Source organism: Macaca thibetana, chromosome 11 (genome assembly GCF_024542745.1).
Source record: "Macaca thibetana thibetana isolate TM-01 chromosome 11, ASM2454274v1, whole genome shotgun sequence".
Lineage (NCBI taxonomy): Eukaryota > Metazoa > Chordata > Mammalia > Primates > Cercopithecidae > Macaca > Macaca thibetana.
Genome location: NC_065588.1, coordinates 17,266,866 through 17,277,562, shown reverse-complemented (window position 1 = coordinate 17,277,562; position 10,697 = coordinate 17,266,866).

The window sequence follows — 10,697 nt, the reverse complement described above, 5'->3', positions numbered from 1 at the left end:
CAGTGTTTCAGGAAGATTAATTTTGTAAGCACTATCACGGATGGACTGGCGTAAAACTGAATTGAGGGACAACAGGTAGAGGAGTCTGTTGAAATGATCCATGTATGAAGTTATAAGAAGCAGGACAAAAATTGTTAACTGCTGAAATGGAAACAGGAAGAACAAGCAAAGAGTCATTACAGAAAGCAAGGGGCAGTCTCCAACTTTAAAGTGAATCCAGCTGAGAACCAGAGGTTAAACTGACCACGTGGCAGCACCAGCCATGCTTATAATAGTGCACGTGTCATTATCTAGTTCTACAGCCAGACAGGTTTACAAAAACTGAACCCCACATCTACAGTTCTTACCAATTCTAAAATAATCTTCCAATTGCTATAATCACATTGGTTCTTTCTGAAATAAATCATTGGTTGTATCAAATCTCTGAAATCTGTCTTGCATTTGACCTCTTCTTTGCAAAGTGTTTTGGTTTGTATGAAAGACTAATGGCAAGTGCAAAAAAAGTTCAAGGTATTATGCCACTCTGCACAAAGGTCATAGTAATAGATATATTTAAATGACACCAGATAATCATATCTGAAATCTCCAACAGCATTATACTTGCTAGGTACGGTGAAAGTGGCTGGCTATTTACCAAAATGCATGTTTTCCTCTGTTCCTGGAAACCAAACTTGACTATATTTCCCTTAGATGTGCGTATGTGACTGAGTTCTTGCCAATAATTGTCCATAGATGTAATGGTCACCATTTCTGGATTGCACCCATATAACCATCCACTTCTACTCTTCCATTCTATAAATTTCTCAGGATTCATTCTATGGATTTCAATCACATATTGAACTTGTGAGGACCTCAGTCACTCTGGGTCTCTGAAGGATTGCACAAACCCTCCCAAGACAGATGTGTTATAATCTTGAATTTGTATGTGAATGACATACAAGTTTCTCCTTATGCTTAAGTTATACATGTTAGCATATATTTGTTAGAGAAGTATCACCCTTACACATTAACATTGAGGTATTAAGTTTTTCCATGAAAATATTATTTGACAAAACTCAAATCATGGCTGTGATTTAGTCCTTTGAGATGATAGTTCCAGATTTCACTGTGATACACATCAAATTTCAGCAAAACTGGAGATTATTTTTTTAAAAACGTATTTGATTTTCCAAGTTTTGTGGATCTTTCCTCTGATCTTGAAGCTCAGGGTTGTTGTTGGGTAATTCATAGCACTGAAGGTCTTAGGAATCACATCTAAAAAGCAGATCTCAAAACCACGTACAAAAAATAAAGCTGGTAGGAAGAAGCAGATCCAAGGAAAGAAGTAATAAGAATAAGGAGTAAGTGCATCAAACTGAACATGTTTAAATGGTGGATAATGGATTGGTAAAGAAAGATGATGGAGGAATGTATTAGAACATATGTGGGTCTCAAGATTATGTGCTCAAAAAGAGGACTATTACTGATATCCTACCTCCTTTCTATTCTTTTATAAATATTTCTGATGTATGGCATACATAAGTGCATAAAATATAAATGTATAGTTGGATGAATTCTTAAATTATGAACTAATCTCTTGCTCACTTCAGTCATTCTTAGTCCCAGAGCTAATTACTCAATTATTTTACTATGTTGTTGGCTCCAAGGTGCTAATGCATGCATTTTATTCTTGATACTTGTGGAAGTTATGCTCCTTAAAATTGCCACAAACATTGAATTAGTGAATATAGAACGACTGCTATCAGAGGACAGAATTAAGTTCCTATAAGCTGCTAGTCACTACATTTTCATCAAGCAATCAACATTTAACCTTGTTTGTTGTGTATTTCTGTTCACATATATATTGAACAAAATATACCTTGTTGGTTCATTAACAATGAACTCATGGCCAACAGCACTATAACTCATGCCTGAGCAAAGCTTACCTAACATGTTTATCTTTTCCTGAAGTTACATCACAGACTTCTTGCACTCAGGAGCACTTGAGCACTATGCTTAGGAGCTGTTTTGAGTTGCAAAACTTTTAACAAAGAAACCACAAAAAGTTTTTAAAACGTGGGACTAAATAGATGTGAAACAAACAAACAAACAAACAAAAAACAATGGTTTACAGCAGGGGTCCCAACCACCAGGTCATGACTAGTACTGGTCTGTGACCTGTTAGGAACCTGGGTGCACAGCAAGAGGTGAGTGATGGGTGAGTGAGTATTACCTGTCAGATCAGCGGCAGCATTCGATTCTCATAAGAGCAGGGACCCTACTGTGAAATGCACATGAAAGGGATCTGGGTTGTGCACTCCTTGTGATGTGAGTTGGAACAGTTTCCTCCTGAATGCCCCCCTCACTGCCACTCCCCAACGCTGTCCGTGGAAAAACTGTCTTCCACGAAACTGGTGGAAGATCAAAAGTTTGGGGACCACTGTTGTAGAGTATGAAACCTGAAATACAAAGGCAGCCAGGAACATGTGCATCTGGCCACTCAAATTTTTTACTGTTCTATGCCCATCTGCAAATGACTATGAAATCACCCTGAGTATTGATTTTGGAATTCCAAAAATTTTTGACAAATAGAAAAATTCATAAATATGGAATCTGTGAATAATAAAAAAAGGATAATCTGTATTTTGATTAAAAAGTTTTTGTTTAGGTTCATGAGTGACATCAGTATAAACTTCTCTTTTCTTATGATACTTTGAACATAATTTAGTTTGTGGATTATGCTGCCTGCCAAAAATGATCCCACTTGTGCCCCCTTTTCTTCTGTTTTCTGAGGGAGTTTTTATAGTGTATTGTTTCTTCTTTATTGATAGGAAAATAAAGTCCAACCAGTGCTATATTGGAGTTGAAGGTCTATTACTTGAAGTGCTGTTTCTTAACATGCTTTCAATTTCTTTAACAGACATGAGGCTAATTTTACTTTTAAAATGTCTTTTTGGGCAAATTTAGCTAATAGTTTTTTAAACAGAATTTATTTATTTTTTTCTGATTTATTATCAATAATTGCATCAATTTTTTGATATTTTCCTTTCCTTTTGGTATGAATAGAATCTACAGTAATGTCATCACCTTCAATCCTTTATTGCTAATTTGTGTTTTCAGTTTTTTCATCAGTCTTATTTTTGAATGTATTGATTAATATTTCTTCAATTTCTATTTTATTTTCATCATTATATTTCTTTCATTTAATTCAGGCTTAATTCATACTTATTTTTCTACCTTCTTAACATGGAAACTGGAATCACGGATTTTACATTACGTTTTACCAAGAGAAACATTTCTCTCACACATTCTAATATGCTGTGCTTTTACTTTCATTCAAATTAAAATATTTTTAAATTTCTTATAACCTATTTGTTATTTAAATATTTGAAACATGTCCACATATGTTTCTGTTATTGGTTCCCAAATTAATGCAATTGTTGTTAGGAAATATACTCTGAATTATACCATCCTTTATCACTTATTTAGGCTTGTTCTATGGTCTTTCTGAATTTGAGTACATGCCTACTAGCTCAATTTTAATAAACTCTTGAAATTTTCTATATATATTCCAAATTTAGGTTTACCTGTTGTAATCAGTTATTGAAAGAGTTCTATGAAATCTCTAATTAATATAATGAATTTATTATATGTCCTTTTAAGTTCTCTTTATGTTATTTATTTATTTTAATTTATTTTCATTTGTTATGTGTCCTCCTGCTATGATTTTGTAAGTTGTATATATGCTTTGGCTTTCTCGTATCTTTCTGTTGAATTTACCCTTTTATTATAATAAAATATTTCCTTTTACATTTAGTAATACTTTTATTTGTTCTAATATTAGTATAGCTACAACAACATACTTTGGACTAGCTTTTGCCTGGTATGTTTATCACATTATTTACTTTCAAACTTTTTGTGTCTTTATATTGATAGTTTGTCTATTTCAAGCAGCAAGCCTAGTGGTTCTTTATTCCTGTCTGAGAGTGTTGAGAGATTATTTGGATTAAGTTTATTTTCGTTTATCTATCTACTGATGTTTGTGGTTTTAAATATCCTGCTGTACTATTCGTTTTTCACTTACCTCATTTCCTCTTTGTTCAGTTTTACTATCCTTTATGATTTTGTTTGCCTATTTCTATGTCTTTTAATAGTTACATAACAACATGCTTTCTTTTCTGCCTTAGACTAGCATTATTATCACATTCAGGCTAATTCAATGTCCTTAAAACTCCTTTGGGCAATTGTTTTAAAGTATGTTAAATCTCTCTATATATATATATTTTAAAACCCAAAAGATCTTTAAGAGCTCCATATATATTTAGGTTTACTCATAAGATTTTGGATTCTGGTGGGCTTCACTCCTTCTTGCATTTCCAGACTGCCAGCTGGAATAACTTTTATTCTTTCTGAAGAACTTCCATTAGAATTTATTTTAGTTTGATCTTGATGCTAACCAGTGATTTCACCTTTTATTTGTAGAAAAACATCGTTCAGCCTTCCGTTTTGGAGATTTTGGTTGGGTTTTTGTTAGCAGTTATTTTTACCCAGAATATTAAAGTGAATATTTTATTATATTCTCTTTCTATTGATAAATATGCCAACATATTGTTGCTCCTAGAAAACATAATGTCTTTCCCTGTTTTTCATTGAGTTTTTTTCTTTAATAGTCAGTTTACTATGCTGTGCCTGTGGGTATATTTCCTTGCATTGATCAGTTTGAGATGTTTCCTCAGTTAGTAATAATTTAGCCCATTTTTGTTGAAATATTGTTTCTTCCTCATTTTCTCACGTCTCTCACAGTAGGGAGTAATATAGTGCATGGTATGCTTAATAATGTTATAATGTCCTATATGCCATTTATCTTCTTTTTAATATTTTTCAAGATATTTTTTGTTGATTTATCTTCCAGTTTGTCTTTTTCAATTTGTCCTGCTCTAAGAGAATATCATGAACTAGGTAATTTATAAAGAATAGAAATCTGTTTCTTACAGTTCCAGAAACTGTGAAGTTTAAGATCAAGTCATGGGCATCTGGCGAAGACTGCTCTCTGCCTTCGTGATGGCACCTTAAATGCCGTTTCCTCCAGAGGGAAGAAGCACTATGTCCTCACATGGCAGAAGGTAGAAGGTCACAAAGGACCAAGCTTTCTCCACCAACTCCTTTTATAATGGCATTAGTCCATTCATGAGGGCACTCAGTCTTCATGACATAAACATCTCACAAAAGGCCCCACGTCTTGATCGGTTTAGTGTTGCTGTGTTGCTATAACAGAATGCCTGAGGCTGAGGGTAATTTATAAAGAAAAGAGGGTTATTTGGCTCAAGATTCTGGTGGCTGGAAGTTTCAAGATTGGGCTTCAGTATCTGGTGAGGTCCTCATGTGCTTGCACTCATGGAGGAAGGTGAAGGAATTCTGGTATGTGCAGAGATCACATGAAGAGAGAAGAAGCAATAGAGTGAAACCAAAGAAGCCGGACTATTTTTAACAATCAGCTTTCCCAAGAACTAAAACATTTTCTCAAGAGCCAGAGCTCACTCATCCCCCACCTCCACAGAGCGTAATATATTCATTAAGGATCTACCCCACGGCCCAAACACCTTTCAGTAGACTTCACCTCCAAACACTGCCACATTTTGGGAATCTAATTTCAACATGATTTTTCACAGGGATAAACCACACCCAAACTGTAGCATCCACATCCCAACTCTGATGCATTGGGAATTAAGTTTCTAACACAGGGATTTTGTGAGAAACTTTCAAGTCGTAACATAGTTCATTGATAATTTTTTTTTTTTTTTTTTGCTGTATCAAGTCTGCTTTTAATCTGTTTACTGAACTCTTAAATTCAAGTATTTTATTTTACAATTTTATATTTTTGTTGTCTACTTTTTATAGATTCAAGATGCTGGTGAAATTCTTCTTTTACTGTGTATTTTTAACCCTTTTCCCATTTGTCTCAAGAATACTCACTGGAAGCACTTGCAGCTGCAGTATTTATGCTAAGATAACTTTACCACGAAATATCTCACTTTTATTAATATTTTTGCATCATTCCAGTATATAAACTTTGGAAACAAAAGACATCATTCTGTTTATGAGCATTCTGTTTTTAGTGTTCATATTTCCATTTGCAAATTATAGTAGTTCCTGATCACTGAAAATGTCAAATCCTAGAAAATGTAGCATTCCTATGCATGATGTTAACATCGTTTTCAAACAGTTGTTGGGCAGAAATTCATTTGATGAATCCAATTTTTCCAAAATAGATAATTCTGATGATTCCAATATTATTTCTGTTTAGAAATAACTCCAAGAACAGTTTTTATATTTTGTTTTCACAAAGAAAATCAGTCAGATTTGCTTCAGCCTCAAAGACAGTGTTAATGTAAAATTAAGAGCAGTGGCAGTGAGTTGCACTTTTGTTTCTAGATGGGAAAAGGGTTAAAAGTATTAATCACAGTTATTGTAAAGGCCGTAATCTGATTTGCCTGTATTAAATATCTGTTTTTTTCTCATGTTTTGTTTTGGTCCTCTTTATGTTTTGGTGAATGTTAATAATTCTATACAAAATAATGATAAGACTATGAATGTTATTCTTTTCTCCACAAATAATTTGTTACTTCTGGACATCAGCTTACATAAAAACAGTGCATACTGACACAATCGAGGCTACTCTACCTCAAATGTGTTCTTTTTCCTAGTCATGGCCTCTCTACTTCATTAACTAGAAGGGTTTCCCAGGGCCATGACACCTTGGAAAGTCCTGAACTCCAACTTTTGTCTCGCTAAATCCTTCAGCTTATTGAGTTTTTCCACTTGGCTTTTATCAGTTTTGCCCTATCTGTGCTTATTTGAAAAACCAGCAAATGTTTTATAAAGAAACTGCATACAGAATGTAGACAAATATTTGTGTGTGTGTTTGTGTGAGTGTGTGTGTGTTTCTTCTGAGATCTTGGTGTTTCAAATCCTAGATACCTTAATAGTCTCAAATTTCAGTGTTTTTTTCCCCAGACCACTGAGATTACTGAAAACTCTGGGCCACTAATTTCTGCTAGGCCTCTGTGGTTTATATTGTGAATCAGCAAATATCCTGAGGGGATAAGCAGGTACAAAAGTATGGCTGACATTAATAAAGTCTCCTTCTCATTAGAGTGCTGGCCCTTTAAACCCTAAATGCCTTAAAATTTCCTCATTAAAAAAAATCTAAGTATGTAGTGAGCTTTGACAAGATTAGTCTGATAAATACTACTCCATAATAATCAAATTGCTTTCTCTTTGGTTCCCTTCTCTCTTCCCTATTCTCACTTCCGTCCACATACCTCCACTCTTCTGAGTAGTACTATGACTTTTGTCTACTACTGCTACTGTCGCAGGAATATCACCTTTCTTGGTGGGCACCATCATATCTCCAAGACAGCTCTTCTGCTACTACTAAGTACCTCTGCTGATGCACCGGAAGAACTCTCAAAGTGACATATGATAAAGCAAAGGATAATTTGTGTCATCTTTTTATTTCTTGAGTTCTACTAACCTTTGGTAGAGAAATGCTAAGGCAAGAGAGATGGACACTGCCATCTCTTTAATGAAAATAAGTTTTTCTCTAATGCCCATGGGCATATGCCCAGAGACATAGGCCCAGGAAAGAACATACTGTTGTTTGTTTATTCACCCTTAATATTTAGACCACCATAAATCACATTTTGTTGTCATACTCTCTCGTTCTCAAATTAAGGTAAATATCTCAAGAATTTCCACAGACTTAGGCAAGCAAAGATTTGGTAGCCTACTTTCTAAGTCAGCTTGGGCTGCTATCATGTAATATTTAGATTGGGTAATTCATCAACAATAGGAATTTATTGCTGACAGTTCTGGAGGCTGGAAAACCCAAGATCAAAGTGCCAGAAGATTCAGGGAATGCTGAGGGCCTGTTCCTCATAGATAATTCCTTCTATGTGTCCTCACATGGCAGAAAGGGTGAATGAGCTCCCCAGAGCCTCTTTTGTAAGGGTACTAGTCCCATTCATGAAGACTTCATCCCCTAAAGTCCCCAACTCTTAATACTATTGCACTTGCGTTTGGGTTTCAGCATACAAATTTTGGTGGGGCATAATCATCTAGACTATAACACTGATTATATAATTTTACTAAACCTTAACAAACACATATAGCAATGGTTACAGCCTAGAATAGTGGTTCTCAACCTTGGGTGATTTTGCCATTATGTTCAGAAGAGATGTGGCACTCTCTGGAGTCATTTTTTATTTTCTCACCTTGGGAGGAGAATGATGCTACTGGCATCTAATGAGAAGAAACCAAGGATACAGATAAACATTTCCCAAACATGTATAGGACAGTTTCCAGCCCCTTCATTCTCCTCAAAGGGTGATCTGACCTAAAATGTCAATAGTGCCAATATTTAGAATCCCTGGCCTAGAGTTAAGTTGGATTCTTTCTGCTTGATAGTAACTTGGCAAGGCTTTTTCAAAGGTAATTGGGAGCCAATTATCAAGCGCTTTTGAGTGACAGAGAATAATAATAACTACCAACATTTCAAATTGTCATAATACAGAGTACTAAGTGCTGTTATGTATAACAGTAGTGGTGTAGAATTCTAAGAGCTCAATTTTTGTCTATAAGTGACTGACAATACTTGATAACTACTTGATGTTGGACATAGCAAGTTTACAATATACCCAACATTGAAATTTACGTATGGTTTTTATAATATCATTCAGCATTTGAAATATGTAGAAGGAAAGAATACTGATAGTTGGATCGATCCAAGTTTGAGAGCTTTTAGAGCAGATGTGATGAAAAGTAAGGCGGTTTAGGATGGTCAATGTGCTGACAGCGATTGAAATGATGCACACTGGGATCAAGGGTTAAAAAAAGTAAAGCTTTGAAGTCAGATTGGAAAACAGACTAAGATTAAAAATGAAGGGAGGAAGTCTCAATGAGGTCAAACATCAAGCATTTTGAGGAAATTAAAAGTTGGAACGATAAGAACATGTGATAAAAATTAGTATATGGGAATTTAAGAAGTTAGAAATGGTACACCTCAGATGATAGCAGCATTCAATGTTTGGCCAGGAGACTAAATTGATAAAACTGAACAAAAGTAAATGCTTATATTTATTTGAGATCTCTTTGACTAGGTAGTTGGATGGTGTATTTGTCAGATAATGATCCTTAATAAATCACCCTAAAATTTAGTGGCTTAAGCAATAAGTGTTTTTCTCTCTCATTGCTACAGTCATTTATGAGGCTCTGTTTCAGGTTGCAGATTGGTTGATTGGCTCAAAACTTTGGTTTTGAATGAGAAATGTTTCACATATGTTTTCCTTTTCATTGGTTCAGCAGCTATGCAAGGCATTTTCTCATAGAGAATGGCGACCACACAACAGAGCAAGCAGAAAAACTCTATCATGGATAAGTAACCACCCAGGCTATCAAACACACTATGTTAGACACTTAAGAACTTTATTGGAAGAAGTAACTATGAGGGGAAAGGGAAAGGGGAAGGAAGCAGGAGTAAGTAAAAAGAACTTCAGACCACAGTGCTGGTCTGACACATCTAGAAAGAGAGGGGAAAGGAAAGAGGATTAGGTCAGAAGAGTCTCACATCAGTCTAAGAAAGAGATGGCTGGAACAATGGGAAGTCTTTGAGACAAAGCTTCCCAGATGAGCCTCACTTCCCATAGGTATAGCTCAGTTTTTGCTTAGGAGTAGCCAGGAGAAAGCGTGGCTTTAATATAAAGTCAAGGATGGACTGAAAGAGTTGATATGTGGGGCTGTCGGTCAATTCAACTTTCCCCATTAGAAAATCTAAAAGGTGTGTTTTCATGACTGCCATAGTCCCGCTGTACATTGGTGTGTGGGAATCAACAAAGTTCTCAGTGAAGGAAGGAAATGTACCACCAAGTAGATGAAGATAATAGTGCTGACAGTAATAAGAATGATTAGGGTAAAGTACAGTGATTTGATATAGAGCTCACAGAGATTTTGAATAGTTTATTTGAATGAAACCCATGATGGCTACAAGTGATCTCTTCTTAATAGTTCACGTTATCAGTTTAATAATATTTTACCATATTGTCAACAGATATTATCCATTTCACCAATTTTCATTTTTTGCCACTTTCTAGAAAAGTCAACATTGATCTTTTATTCATTTGTAAAAATCACACTTATCTAGGAATACTTGAATATTAATCTTGAAAACTGTCTGACTAAATATTGCAAATATTCCTTAAACTTAGCTATAATGTATTTGGATATAAAAACATGAGCTTATTTAAGCACAAATCCTTCTTAATAAATTAGAACTTTATATATTTGGTGTCTTTGTATAAATTTCAATTTTCAGAGTTGGTTCATCCAATTGTAGTTCTCTGCTCCAAATTTAAACTTGCATGACTGAATCATTAGCATTTTTCATAAGTCACAGTTCATTCTGAGATTAAGTTTTAAATGTGTTATTGAATATACACTATTCTTTCTGCCTTTTACATATGCTTAGCACAATGGATGAAGGAGCACAATGGATGAAGAAATGGGATTTGGAGTCAGACAAACCTGTGCTTGATACCTGGCTCTGCCATTTGATAGGGCACGCTTCCACTTGTCCCTTATATTCCTTCATTGGAAGGAAACAGTACTTGCTGGCATAACGCACACTCCTGGCCTCTTCTATAGGAGTAATTCAATTAGTAAGT